Below are 14,925 nucleotides of genomic sequence, written 5' to 3' on the forward strand. Positions count from 1 at the left end.
TTGCCTATGTGCAACCCATACATTTTAAGACTGTGCGGAGACAGCATTAAAATTGAACTAAACTACTTCAGATCTATGATCCGAAGCTCGATTCGCTCAAGATTATTAAGGTGTAAGGATGGGTGATTTGCTTGGTATTGGAAAAGCAGTAGTATTACAAGAAGTATGAGCCTTGATTGATAGGTTAATTGAGGTAATTGATACAAAGTAACTCTTTCCTGTGCCTCTTGTAAACAGAAAAATATACATATCCCTCAGGATATGTTGAGCCAAGGCCAAACATACAGAAGGACACATCTGTAGTTTTTTCTGTAGGTTCTAATCCTCGATCACATATACTGAGCTAAATACATAAGTGTGAATGTCCAATGTCTCGCTGTTATCATATTGCTGTAATCTCTGTCTGATTTATATGATATAATTTGTATTTTTCTAGGATACAAAGATTACATTATTAAAACCAATTTACTGTTCAGTGTGAGAGCTGCTAAATGCACACACGTTCTGTCTCTGTATAGAGATTTTTTAGGCGATCACGTCCTGTGCTGGATAGTCAGTCCCCATGGTTAATGACTGGCAGCTCAATCCCTTCTTTACAAACATGATACAATATTCTCTTCGAATGCGTTTTCATGGTGTCTGCCAGCAGATCAGTCTTCATGTGCAGTAATGCAGTAAATGACAACAGGAGGACCATGAGCTAGCCATTGACAACATACTTGTCAGGGGTTGCCCTAATTCTATTTGCATTCTGTGTCCTTTTCTCCAATAATTAGAAATCAAATAATCGTGATATTGTTTTTTTTCCCCCTATTAATTCCTCCTATTAGTAGAATATAGTAAGTGGTAGCAGCAACCTAAAATGACTATAGGTAACTTAAAAAACTTGAAGAAAACTATTTATGTATTTATACCGTATTTTTCACCCCCATAAGACACCGTTTTTTTCCAGCCAAAGTGGGGGAAAAATGTCCCTCTGTCTTATAGGCTGAATACTAATGAGCGCGTCCGGAGAAGGAGAGGTAAGAAGACTTTTTATTTTATGTCATCTGAGGCTGGGGGATGATCAAAAGGGGCTTGGGGCTGATATGAGGCTGGGCACTGATCAAATAAAGCATGGGTGCTGATTAAATGAGACATAGTGATCTGATCTAAGGTGATATGAAGTATGGAGGGTCTCATCTGAGGTCTGAATAAGACCCCAATAGGACCTCAGATCAGATCCACAATCAGACTTCAGCTCAGACCCTAATGTGAATGACACGCAATCAGACCTCAGATAAGAGCCACAATATACAGTAAATGAGACCCCCTGTCTTATTTACTGTATATTGTGGCTCTTATCTGAGGTCTGATTGGGTGTCATTCACATTAGGGTCTGAGCTGAGGTCTGATTGTGGGACTGATCTGAGGTCTTATTGGGGTTTTATTAACATTGGGGGTCTGACCTGAGGTCTGATTGAGGGTCTTATTAACATTGGGGGTCTGATTGAGGCTGTGAGCTGAGGTCTGATTAACATGGGGGGTCTGATTGCTGGCCTGATCTGAGGTCAAATGAAACATTTATTTTTTTATTGTCCTCCTCTAAAACCTAGATGCAGTGTGTCTTATAGGCCGAAAAATATGGTGTGTGTGTGTATAAATATAAACACTGAACAAAAATATAAACGCAACACTTTTGGTTTTGCTCCCATTTTGCATGAGCTGAACTCAAAGATCTGAAACATTTTCTACATACACAAGAGACCCATTACTCTAAAATATTGTTCACAAATCTGTGTAAATCTGTGTTAGTGAGCGCTTCTCTTTTGCCGAGATAATCCATCCCACCTCACAGGTGTGGCATATCAAGGTGCTGATTAGACAGCATGAATATTGCACAGGTGTGCCTTAGACTGCCCACAATAAAGGCCACTCTGAAATGTGCAGTTTGATCACACAGCACAATGCCACAGATGTCGCAACGTTTGAGGGAGCGTGTAATTGGCATGCTGGCTGCAGAAATGTCTACCAGAGCTGTTGCCCGTGCAATTAATGTTCATTTCTCTACCATAAGCCGTCTCTAAAGGCGTTTCAGAGAATTTGGCAGTACATCAAACCGGCCTCACTACCGCAGACCACGTGTAACCACACCAGCCCAGGACCTCCACATCCAGCATGTTCACCTCCATGATCGTCTGAGACCAGCCACCCGGACAGCTGCAGCAACAATCAGTTTGCATAACCAAAGAATTTCTGCACAAACTGTCAGAAACCGTCTCAGGGAAGCTCATCTGCTCGTCGTCCTCATTGGGGTCTGGACCTGACTGCAGTTTGTCGTCGTAACCGACTTGAGTGGGCAAATGCTCACTTTCGATGGCATCTGGCACATTGGAGAGGCGTTCTGTTCATGGAGGAGTCCCGGTTTTCACTGTTCAGGGCAGATGGCAGACAGCGTGTGTGGCGTCATGTGGGTGAGCGGTTTGCTGACATCAACGCTGTGGATCAAGTGGCCCATGGCCGCGGTGGGGTTATGGTATGGGCAGGTGTATGTTATGGACAATGAACACAGGTGCATTTTATTGATGGCATTTTGAATGCAAGGAGATACCGTGACGAGATCCTGGGGCCCATTGTTGTGCCATTCATCCACGACCATCACCTCATGTTGCAGCATGATAATGCACGGCCCCATATTGCAAAGATCTGTACACAATTCCTGGAAGCTGAAAACATCCCAGTTCTTGCATGGCCAGCATACTCACCGGACATGTCACCCATTGAGCATGTTTGGGATGCTCTGGATTGGTGTATACGACAGCGTGTTCCAGTTCCTGCCAATATTCTGCAACTTCGCACAGAGAAGTGGGCCAACATTCCCCATACCTATGCGACGGAGATGTGTTGCACTGCGTGAGGCAAATGGTGACCAAACCAGATACTGACTGGTTTTCTTCCCTCCCCCCTTCCCCCGCATTTTATTGTGGGCAGTCTAAGGCACACCTGTGCAATATTCATGCTGTCTAATCAGCACCTTGATATGCCACACCTGTGGGATGGATTATCTCAGCAAAGGAGAAGTGCTCACTAACACAGATTTAGACAGATTTGCGCAAAATATTTGAGAGTAATGGGTCTTTTGTGTCTGTAGAAAATGTTTCAGATCTTTGAGTTCAGCTCGTGCAAAATGGGAGCTAAACCAAAAGTGTTGCGTTTATATTTGTGTTCAGTGTAAATACAGTATATATATATATATATATATATATATATATATATATAGATATAGTGAAGAAAATCGGACAGCTTGAGAAAGGCTCTTTGTATGAGCTGAAACGTTGCCTTCCACATGGGTGAATAAACACCATTTTGCTTTTTACTTGGAGTGCTGTCCGATTTTCTTCACTATCTTCAGGGGTAAGCAGCTATATCCCTGGACTTAGCACCCACTTACTCTTATTGTCCAGTGCCGCCATCACGTTACTTTTTGTATATATATTATATATATATATATATATACACACAGTACAGACCAAAAGTTTGGACACACCTTCTCATTCAAAGAGTTTTCTTTATTTTCATGACTATGAAAATTGTAGATTCACACTGAAGGCATCAAAACTATGAATTAACACATGTCGAATTATATACATAACAAAAAAGTGTGAAACAACTGAAAATATGTCATATTCTAGGTCAGTGGTGGCGAACCTATGGCACGGGTGCCAGAGGTGGCACTCAGAGCCCTCTCTGTGGGCACCCGAACCCTGGAAAAAGTCTATGGGGTACCAATATAGACTTTTCCTGCCATTCATCAGTGCAGGGCGCACTATAAACAGCACAGGCAGCGCACTGAATGTAGGCAGGCTATTATACCCGTAGCTAAATGATAAAGTACATGGAAGATATACCATATTGGTATTCAGGTTAAATTGCCATGTTAGCAATTTGTGATAATTGAGTGCGTTTTGGGTTGCAGTTTGGGCACTCTGTCTGTAAAAGGTTCACCATCACTGTTCTAGGTTCTTCAAAGTAGCCACCTTTTGCTTTGATTACTGCTTTGCACACTCTTGGCATTCTCTTGATGAGCTTCAAGAGGTAGTCACCTGAAATGGTTTTCACTTCACAGGTGTGCCCTGTCAGGTTTAATAAGTGGGATTTCTTGCCTTATAAATGGGGTTGGGACCATCAGTTGCATTGTGGAAAAGTCAGGTGGATACACAGCTGATAGTCCTACTGAATAGACTGTTAGAATTTGTATTATGGCAGGAAAAAAGCAGCTAAGTAAAGAAAAACGAGTGGCCATCATTACTTTAAGAAATGAAGGCCAGTCAGTCCGAAAAATTGGGAAAACTTTGAAAGTGTCCCCAAGTGCAGTCACAAAAACCATCAAGCGCTACAAAGAAACTGGCTCACATGCGGACCGCCCCAGGAAAGGAAGACCAAGAGTCACCTCTGCTGCGGAGGATAAGTTCATCCGAGTCACCAGCCTCAGAAATCGCAGGTTAACAGCAGCTCAGATTTGAGACCAGGTCAATGCCACCCAGAGTTCTAGCAGCAGACACACCTCTACAACAACTGTTAAGAGGAGACTGTGTGAATCAGGCCTTCATGGTAGAATATCTGCTAGGAAACCACTGCTAAGGACAGGCAACAAGCAGAAGAGACTTGTTTGGGCTAAAGAACACAAGGAATGGACATTAGACCAGTGGAAATCTGTGCTTTGGTCTGATGAGTCCAAATTTGAGATCTTTGGTTCCAACCACCGTGTCTTTGTGCAACGCAGAAAAGGTGAACGGATGGACTCTACATGCCTGGTTCCCACCGTGAAGCTTGGAGGAGGAGGTGTGATGGTGTGGGGGTGCTTTGCTGGTGACACTGTTGGGGATTTATTCAAAATTGAAGGCATACTGAACCAGCATGGCTACCACAGCATCTTGCAGCAGCATGCTGTTCCATCCGGTTTGCGTTTAGTTGGACCATCATTTATTTTTCAACAGGACAATGACCCCAAACACACTTCCAGGCTGTGTAAGGGCTATTTGACCATGAAGGAGAGTGATGGGGTGCTGCGCCAGATGACCTGGCCTTCACAGTCACCGGACCTGAACCCAATCAAGATGGTTTGGGGTGAGCTGGACCGCAGAGTGAAGGCAAAAGGGCCAACAAGTGCTAAGCATCTCTAGGAACTCCTTCAAGACTGCTGGAAGACCATTTCAGGTGACTACCTCTTGAAGCTCATCAAGAGAATGCCAAGAGTGTGCAAAGCAATATTCAAAGCAAAAGGTGGCTACTTTGAAGAACCTAGAATAAGACATATTTTCAGTTGTTTCACACTGTTTTGTTATGTATATAATTCGACATGTGTTAATTCATAGTTTTGATGCCTTTAGTGTGAATCTACAATTTTCATAGTCATGAAAATAAAGAAAACTCTTTGAATGAGAAGGTGTGTCCAAACTTTTGGTCTGTACTGTATATAAATAACCTAGTAAATTAAGAACAAAACTGGTTACAAATAATATTGTGAAATGCCAACATGCTCCTTCGTTACTGAATTTCAGAGAAAACATTCTTTACAAATTAGGATGGGGGGGGGGGGATCATGGGGGCATTTCCCCACCAGCTTCTTCCTGCGCAGCTCTGCTTCATTGACAGTTCTTTTTCTATGCAGCAACAGCCTGGGAGGAGCGAGCAGAGGATAGGAGTGCTAGTATCTCTGACACACATATCACAGTGGCAATCCTGAGAGCAATATCCCCCTAGGGCCATGTAGTGACAGGAAGGCATGCTCTTTCTTCTCTCAGTGCACACTCTAACATAGTAACATAGTACATAAGGCCGAAAAAAGACATTTGTCCATCCAGTTCGGCCTGTCATCCTACAAGTTGATCCAGAGGAAGGCAAAAAAAAAACATGTGAGGTAGAAGCCAATTTTCCTCACTTTAGGGGAATAAAAAAATTCCTTCCCGACTCCAATCAGGCAATCAGAATAACTCCCTGGATCAACGACCCCTCTCTAGTAGCTATAGCCTGTAATATTATTACACTCCAGAAATACATCCAGGCCCCTCCTGAATTCCTTTATTGTACTCACCATCACCACCTCCTCAGGCAGAGAGTTCCATAGTCTCACTGCTCTTACCGTAAAGAATCCTCTTCTATGTTTGTGTACAAACCTTCTTTTCTCCAGACGCAGAGGATGTCCCCTCGTCACAGTCACCGTCCTGGGAATGAATAGCTGATGGGAGTGATCTCTGTACTGACCCCTGATATATTTATACATAGTAATTAGATCTCCCCTCAGTCGTCTTTTTTCTAAAGTGAATAACCCTAATTTTGATAATCTTTCAGGGTACTGTAGTTGCCCCATTCCAGTTATTACTTTAATTGCCCTCCTCTGGACCCTCTCCAGCTCTGCTATGTCTGCCTTGTTCACTGGAGCCCAGAACTGTACACAGTACTCCATGTGTGGTCTTACTAATGATTTGTAAAGTGGTAGGACTATGTTCTCATCCCGGGCATCTTTGCCCCTTTTGATGCAACCCATTATCTTATTGGCCTTGGCAGCAGCTGCCTGACACTGGTTTTTGCAGCTTAGTTTGCTGTTTATTAAAATTCCTAGATCCTTTTCCATGTCAGTGTTACCGAGTGTTTTACCATTTAGTATGTATGGGTGACTTGCATTATTCCTTCCCATGTGCATAACCTTACATTTGTCAGTGTTAAACCTCACCTGCCACTTATCTGCCCAAGCCTGCAATTTATCCAGATCCCTCTGTAGTAGTACTCTGATGTTGGGGTTCCTGTCTGATGGCATTTGGGATGCCCTTGGTGTTGTTGTTTTGCAGGGTGCAAGGCAGGAGTGTGGATACAGATGCAACAGCCGGCAATGAGCACATTACCTTGCAAATTCTGGACCTTTCTGTCTTTGTTTCTTTGGATAGCTATAACTGTCTCAGAGATAATGATTCTCTGGGATTCATAAAACAGGAGGCAAACTCAAATATCCTAAAATGGATGAGTCAGGGTTGTTAACCCTGACTTATTTATATAATACTATTGAGTAAGAAACTATAGCAAAAATAAGAACATGTCAATTGACCATTATAACATTTAACCCTTTGCAAGTACCCTATTGGGGGTACTGCAATCATACACTTCTGTTGCGGAGCCACCCCAGGACTCTTTCTTGTTTTGGACTCATTTGTAAACAACATTTTCTCTGAAAACCTGTAACCAGGGAGACTGTTAGGATTTCATGTTACTGTACATGTGGTTTGGCCAGAATGAATTTCCAGACAGGTTTCCTTTAATGCCATTGGGGAAAAAATTTAATTTAATACAATTCTCGTAATAATAATTAAGGTTGGATGGTTCTAGGACTACGTCATCTGAGAACAGACTTCCCAAATATAAATCATGTTTTCAAGAAAATAAAAGAGATAGTAGCCAGTCTGAGAGTTTATGCCAAGTCCAGACAAACAGAGTTGCAGGACTGTAAAACAGGCTAACAAAACAATCCAGAACACAAAGGCCAAAAAGGGAATATGTTATATGGTACTTCAAAAATTTGCGAATATTTAGAATATAGTGATATATATTCGTAATTTCGAATATTATTTGTTTTTGTTTTATATTCGCTATATTGCTATAACTTCGTTTTTTCGAATATTCGTATAACAAGAATATATAGCAATATAGCGAATATTTGAAAAAAAAACGAATAGAGCAATTTAGCTAATATAGTGCTATAATCTTCTTTGTCTAATAGTTTTAATTTTTTTCTCATCTGAAGTTCAGATTGGAAAAAAATTACAACTATAAAAAAAAAGATTATAGCACCATATTAGCTAAATTGCTCTATATTCGTTTTTTTCTAATATTCGCTATATTGCTATATATTTCGAATATTCAAAAAAACAAAGTTATAGCAATATAGCGAATATTTGAAAAAAAATAAACAAATATAGAGCAATTTAGCTAATATAGTGCAATAATCTTCTTTGTCTAATAGTTGTAAGTTGAAAAATTTGCAATAAAAATTGACATTCCGAAAATTTGCATATTACACGATCATTACCTTGCCGATTTTTCAAGTAAAAAAATCATAGAATATAACAAATATTCTAATTTGCGAATATTCAACGAATATTCTACAAAATATTTGCGAAATATCGCGAATTCGAATATGACCCCTGCCGCTCATTACTAGTGAAGACGGTGCACACTCCACTGGCTCACCCTATGCCAAATCAGCAGTCGAAATTATATATGTACAGAGGGCACTCAATATCTGGCCATATGGAATTATATAACCATTTAATATGAACACGTAAAACAATAAAATGTCAACAATATAAAATCAAATTAGCGCAAATACAATAAAATCCAGTGTTAACCAGCTTACAACGTGCAAGCAATCGCAATGTGTATGTAAAAACCATAGAAGGCAAAAAACATATATAAATGTCCCCTCGATGAGCGATAATTGATCCAATATCCGCCAACTGTTGGTATTTCACTATGTCAAAAATCCTTTGACTGCAGGCTCAATGTTCATATAGTCGCCATATAAGCCATAGACTGCACCAAATGTTCACTTAATGTATGTGATCAACTGTGGTCAATAACTGCATAAGACAATTAAAATGTTGGTACTTGACCACTCTTGATACAGCTTCGGTATTGGCGTCTGAGGTATTCCTTTTCTGGTCATCTGCCAGGACCTATGTGGCGTCCCACGTGATCCGGCCGTCTCCTAGTGGCCTCCCACGTTACGAAGGCAGAAAGCAGAGCGACTCTCCTAGGTCCTAGAGTTCCTCCTTGCTCCGCTGAAATGGTAGGTATGATTATTGTGCCGGGCTTATTGCTTTCAAGTCTTTTACCCTTAATTGGGGTTCCACAAGTGGGGTGCAGATTTTTTATGCTGTCTTTACCAAACGCGTTTCGGGGCTAAGAGCTATGCCCCTTCCTCAGTGGTCAGACAGCAAATGGACTGATTGTCTTATATAGACCACATATCTATGATCGCAATGTTTGCTGGGATAGCCAACTATCTTCAAAACATGGATCTAGATCCTTATTCTGTTCTGATGTAGTTAATTTCCCCCATCTGTCATTCATATATTTCCAGCAGATCTGACACATAGTGAAACCATGAGATGGGGAGAATAGGTGAATCGAGTATAACGCTGTATAACCCTTTATCCGCATTATATAGATATATATCGGCCACAGGCCATATTTGGCTGACAATGCATATGCTTGATTTATGTAGTTTTATTGTATTTTTTATTGCATTTATCTATGTTTGTACTCTCTCTTCTAATGTCTTTCGTTGAACTTGTTTGGTCCCATGCATCCGTATCAGATACATAAATATTTGGTGGTATAAAATCAAATAAAATCCATTCATAGATATGTTCCCTATATCTCTATTGAGCTATTGTACTCAGTGGGACATCTTTAACTTAAAAACGCACCTGCGTTTTCTGTGCGTTATTGATGCGATTTTTCATATACTTATATATCCATGTCTACAGTGTTTCCTATGTTGTATTAGGTTAGTCTCTGTTCATTTTTTAAAACCAATATATTGTTTTTCTTTCTTTTTCTTGTATAACTAACATGTCTGATGCTGAATGGAAGACTAGGGGGCAGTGCCCCATCGGGGAGGGGAGATCGGGGTGCTGATAAACAGCCAGACACCCGATCTCCCATCACCAATGGACCACAACTCCTCTAGGTATCAGGGTGTCGAATTGGAAGATCCTTTTTGACTCTAGTCTTGACATGTGTGCAATATGGTTACCTCCTCTCCAAGATCTTGTTACCCTTTCTAATGCTATATATATCAGACTGGAGGGGTCACACCCATGTTTCTCTCTATAGTGTTTCGACAGGGAGTGTAATTTATAACCCTTCTTTATTTTTGCCACATGTTCTGCCATTCTTTTTTTTTTTTCAATCGTCTCTTTGTCCTCCCTACATACTGTTTAGAACAGAGGCATTGTAGTAGGTATATCACATCAGTGGAGTCACATGTTAACCCTTCTTTGATGTCTAGGCTGAATGTATTTTGTGAAGACTGTATGTTTACTATTTTCTTTGGGAAAGAGCTTATTTTACAATTAGAACATCGGCCGCACTTGTGGAATCCTTTAGATGTTAGCCAATTTTGCCTATTTTTGGACCCCTTGTTTTTTATCGATGGGGCCACTTTTAATCCTAAATTGGGGACCTTAGTATATGAAATGTGTGGTGTCTTGGTTAATTGCGGAATTGTGATCTCATTGTTCGTCTGTAATTCTCTTCGCTAATGTTTCCTTCTTATTAGATTATTCTTAACTGTATCAGTTTTTAATTTCCTTAAGTTTTTTTTAACGCTTAATCTAAATGCTGCTATTTCTTAACTAATCTCCTGTTTTGGGTATTTCCTAGATTTTACTTTTAACTCCGTATGTACATGTCCATTAGCCTTCTGACAGGGGGTGTCATCTCTCATTATGTGATTTTTTATGTAGTATCTTTTTAAACATAATTTCCTAATGAATTTCTCCACCCCTATATATGTGGAGAATTTGTTCAACCCAGTTGTAGGGGCATGTTTAAACCTTCATTCAAAAGGGCCTTCTGAGTGTTTGTAAGTTGTGTTTTGCCCGAGTTTATTATATTTGTCGTGTCTAGCATTGGTTGTGATTGTTTTTTCTTCGAGTGTCTCCCTCTTCGGGTTTTCTTTCTCTGTTGTGTTGATGTGATCTGGTTTGTATCCTCATGTGATAATTGTTGTTCTGGTGATAGTGATTGTGATTGTACCTCTGTGATGTATCCCTCTTCGAATGATCTGTATCGCTCATTCGATGTCTCAAATTGTATCCGTGTTTCTGTGTGTAATGTTTCATATTCATTTGCGGTGGTGTTCGTGAACGTGCTCTTCTCATCCTTGTCTTGTGATGTGGTGGTGTTTGATCTAAAAAAAAGCTGTGAATTTAGTGCTTCATATCTCTGTGGGACTGGTACATTATATTGATCTTCTAATCCTACATTCCTTATATCTCTCGATACTCTTATCCCTTCTCTAGTTGGGTCCCTTTCTTCCTGTCTCATATTAACTTTGTTATTATCCTGATTAAAATGCCTCATCTTCTTTGATTTCTTATTTCCTTTTCCAGCATATCCAGATTCTTACAGATTCTTTCTTGACACTTATTGGTCTGTTCTGTAGCTGGTAGAGTTGAGCGAACACCTGGATGTTCGGGTTCGAGAAGTTCGGCCGAACTTCCCGGAAATGTTCGGGTTCGGGATCCGAACCCGATCCGAACTTCGTCCCGAACCCCATTGAAGTCAATGGGGACCCGAACTTTTCGGTACTAAAAAGGCTGTAAAACAGCCCAGGAAAGGGCTAGAGGGCTGCAAAAGGCAGCAACATGTAGGTAAATCCCCTGCAAACAAATGTGGATAGGGAAATGAATTAAAATAAAAATTAAATAAATAAAAATTAACCAAAATCAATTGGAGAGAGGTCCCATAGCAGAGAATCTGGCTTCACGTCACCCACCACTGGAACAGTCCATTCTCAGATATTTAGGCCCCGGCACCCAGGCAGAGGAGAGAGGTCCCGTAACAGAGAATCTGGCTTCATGTCAGCAGAGAATCAGTCTTCATGTCATAGCAGAGAATGAGGCTTCACGTCACCCACCACTGTAACAGTCCATTTTCATAAATTTAGGCCAAGCACCCAGGCAGAGGAGAGAGGTCCCGTAACAGACAATCTGGCTTCATGTCAGCAGAGAATCAGTCTTCATATCATAGCAGAGAATCAGGCTTCACGTCACCCAACATTGGAACAGTCCATTGGCATATATTTAGGCCCCGGCACCCAGACAGAGGAGAGGTTCATTCAAATTTGGGTAGCCTCGCAATATAATGGTAAAATGAAAATAAAAATAGGATTGAATGAGGAAGTGCCCTGGAGTCCAATAATATATGGTTAAGGGGAGGTAGTTAATGTCTACTCTGCACAAGGGATGGACAGGTCCTGTGGGATCCATGCCTGCTTCATTTTTATGAACGTCAGCTTGTCCACATTGGCTGTAGACAGGCGGCTGCGTTTGTCTGTAATGACGCCCCCTGCCGTGCTGAATACACGTTCAGACAAAACGCTGGCCGCCGGGCAGGCCAGCACCTCCAAGGCATAAAAGGCTAGCTCTGGCCACGTGGACAATTTAGAGACCCAGTAGTTGAATGGGGCCGAACCATCAGTCAGTACGTGGAGGGGTGTGCACACGTACTGTTCCACCATGTTAGTGAAATGTTGCCTCCTGCTAACACGTTGCGTATCAGGTGGTGGTGCAGTTAGCTGTGGCGTGTTGACAAAACTTTTCCACATCTCTGCCATGCTAACCCTGCCCTCAGAGGAGCTGGCCGTGACACAGCTGCCTTGGCGACCTCTTGCTCCTCCTCTGCCTTGGCCTTGGGCTTCCACTTGTTCCCCTGTGACATTTGGGAATTCTCTCAGTAGCGCGTCTACCAACGTGCGCTTGTACTCGCGCATCTTCCTATCACGCTCCAGTGCAGGAAGTAAGGTGGGCACATTGTCTTTGTAGCGTGGATCCAGCAGGGTGGCAACCCAGTAGTCCGCACACGTTAAAATGTGGGCAACTCTGCTGTCGTTGCGCAGGCACTGCAGCATGTAGTCGCTCATGTGTGCCAGGCTGCCCAGGGGTAAGGACAAGCTGTCCTCTGTGGGAGGCGTATCGTCATCGTCCTGCCTTACCCCCCAGCCACGCACCAGTGATGGACCCGAGCTGCGTTGGGTGCCACCCCGCTGTGACCATGCTTCATCCTCATCCTCCTCCACCTCCTCATCCTCGTCCTCCTCGTCCTCCAGTAGTGGGCCCTGGCTGGCCACATTTGTACCTGGCCTCTGCTGTTGCCAAAAACCTCCCTCTGAGTCACTTCGAAGAGACTGGCCTGAAAGTGCTAAAAATGACCCCTCTTCCTCCTCCTCCTCCTCCTCCTGGGCCACCTCCTCTTCCATCATCGCCCTAAGTGTTTTCTCAAGGAGACATAGAAGTGGTATTGTAACGCTGATAACGGCGTCATCGCCACTGGCCATGTTGGTGGAGTACTCGAAAACAGCGCAACAGGGCACACAGGTCTCGCATGGAGGCCCAGTCATTGGTGGTGAAGTGGTGCTGTTCTGTAGTGCGACTGACCCGTGCGTGCTGCAGCTGAAACTCCACTATGGCCTGCTGCTGCTCGCACAGTCTGTCCAGCATGTGCAAGGTGGAGTTCCACCTGGTGGGCACGTCGCATATGAGGCGGTGAGCGGGAAGGCCGAAGTTACGCTGTAGCGCAGACAGGCGAGCAGCAGCAGGATGTGAACGCCGGAAGCGCGAACAGACGGCCCGCACTTTATGCAGCAGCTCTGACATGTCGGGGTAGTTGTGAATGAACTTCTGCACCACCAAATTCAGCACATGCGCCAAGCAAGGGATGTGCGTCAAACTGGCTAGTCCCAGAGCTGCAACGAGATTTCGCCCATTATCACACACCACCAGGCCGGGCTTGAGGCTCACCGGCAGCAACCACTCGTCGGTCTGTTGTTCTATACCCTGCCACAACTCCTGTGCGGTGTGGGGCCTGTCCCCCAAACATATGAGTTTCAGAATGGCCTGCTGACGTTTACCCCGGGCTGTGCTGAAGTTGGTGGTGAAGGTGTGTGGCTGACTAGATGAGCAGGTGGAAGAAGAGGAGGAGGAAGTCGAGTAAGGAGGAGGTGGCAACAGGAGGCAAAGAATGTTGCCCTGTGATCCTTGGCGGCGGAAGGACGTGCGCCAAACAGCTCTCCGCCTGGGGCCCAGCTGCCACTACATTTACCCAGTGTGCAGTTAGGGAGATATAGCGTCCCTGGCCGTGCTTACTGGTCCACGTATCTGTGGTTAGGTGGACCTTGCCACAGATGGCGTTGCGCAGTGCACACTTGATTTTATCGGATACTTGGTTGTGCAGGGAAGGCACGGCTCTCTTGGAGAAGTAGTGCCGGCTGGGAACAACATACTGTGGGACAGCAAGCGACATGAGCTGTTTGAAGCTGTCTGTGTCCACCAGCCTAAATGACAGCATTTCATAGGCCAGTAGTTTAGAAATGCTGGCATTCAGGGCCAGGGATCGAGGGTGGCTAGGTGGGAATTTACGCTTTCTCTCAAATGTTTGTGAGATGGAGAGCTGAACGCTGCCGTGTGACATGGTTGAGATGCTTGGTGACGGAGGTGGTGGTGGTGTTGGTGGTACATCCCCTGTTTGCTGGGCGGCAGGTGCCAACGTTCCTCCAGAGGCGGAGGAAGAGGCCGAGGCGGCAGCAGCAGAAGAGGCCGAGGCGGCAGCAGCAGAAGAGGCCGAGGCGACAGCAGCAGAAGAGGTAGCAGGGGGAGCCTGAGTGACTTCCTTGGCTTTAAGGTGTTTACTCCACTGCAGTTCATGCTTTGCATGCAGGTGCCTGGTCATGCAGGTTGTGCTAAGGTTCAGAACGTTAATGCCTCGCTTCAGGCTCTGATGGCACAGCGTGCAAACCACTCGGGTCTTGTCGTCAGCACATTGTTTGAAGAAGTGCCATGCCAGGGAACTCCTTGAAGCTGCCTTTGGGGTGCTCGGTCCAAGATGGCGGCGGTCAGTAGCAGGCGGAGTCTCTTGGCGGCGGGTGTTCTGCTTTTGCCCACTGCTCCCTCTTTTGCTACGCTGTTGGCTCGGTCTCACCACTGCCTCTTCCTCCGAACTGTGAAAGTCAGTGGCACGACCTTCATTCCATGTGGGGTCTAGGACCTCATCGTCCCCTGCATCGTCTTCCACCCAGTCTTGATCCCTGACCTCCTGTTCAGTCTGCACACTGCAGAAAGACGCAGCAGTTGGCACCTGTGTTTCGTCATCATCAGAGACATGCTGAGG

This window comes from Bufo gargarizans, chromosome 4 (genome assembly GCF_014858855.1).
Source record: "Bufo gargarizans isolate SCDJY-AF-19 chromosome 4, ASM1485885v1, whole genome shotgun sequence".
Lineage (NCBI taxonomy): Eukaryota > Metazoa > Chordata > Amphibia > Anura > Bufonidae > Bufo > Bufo gargarizans.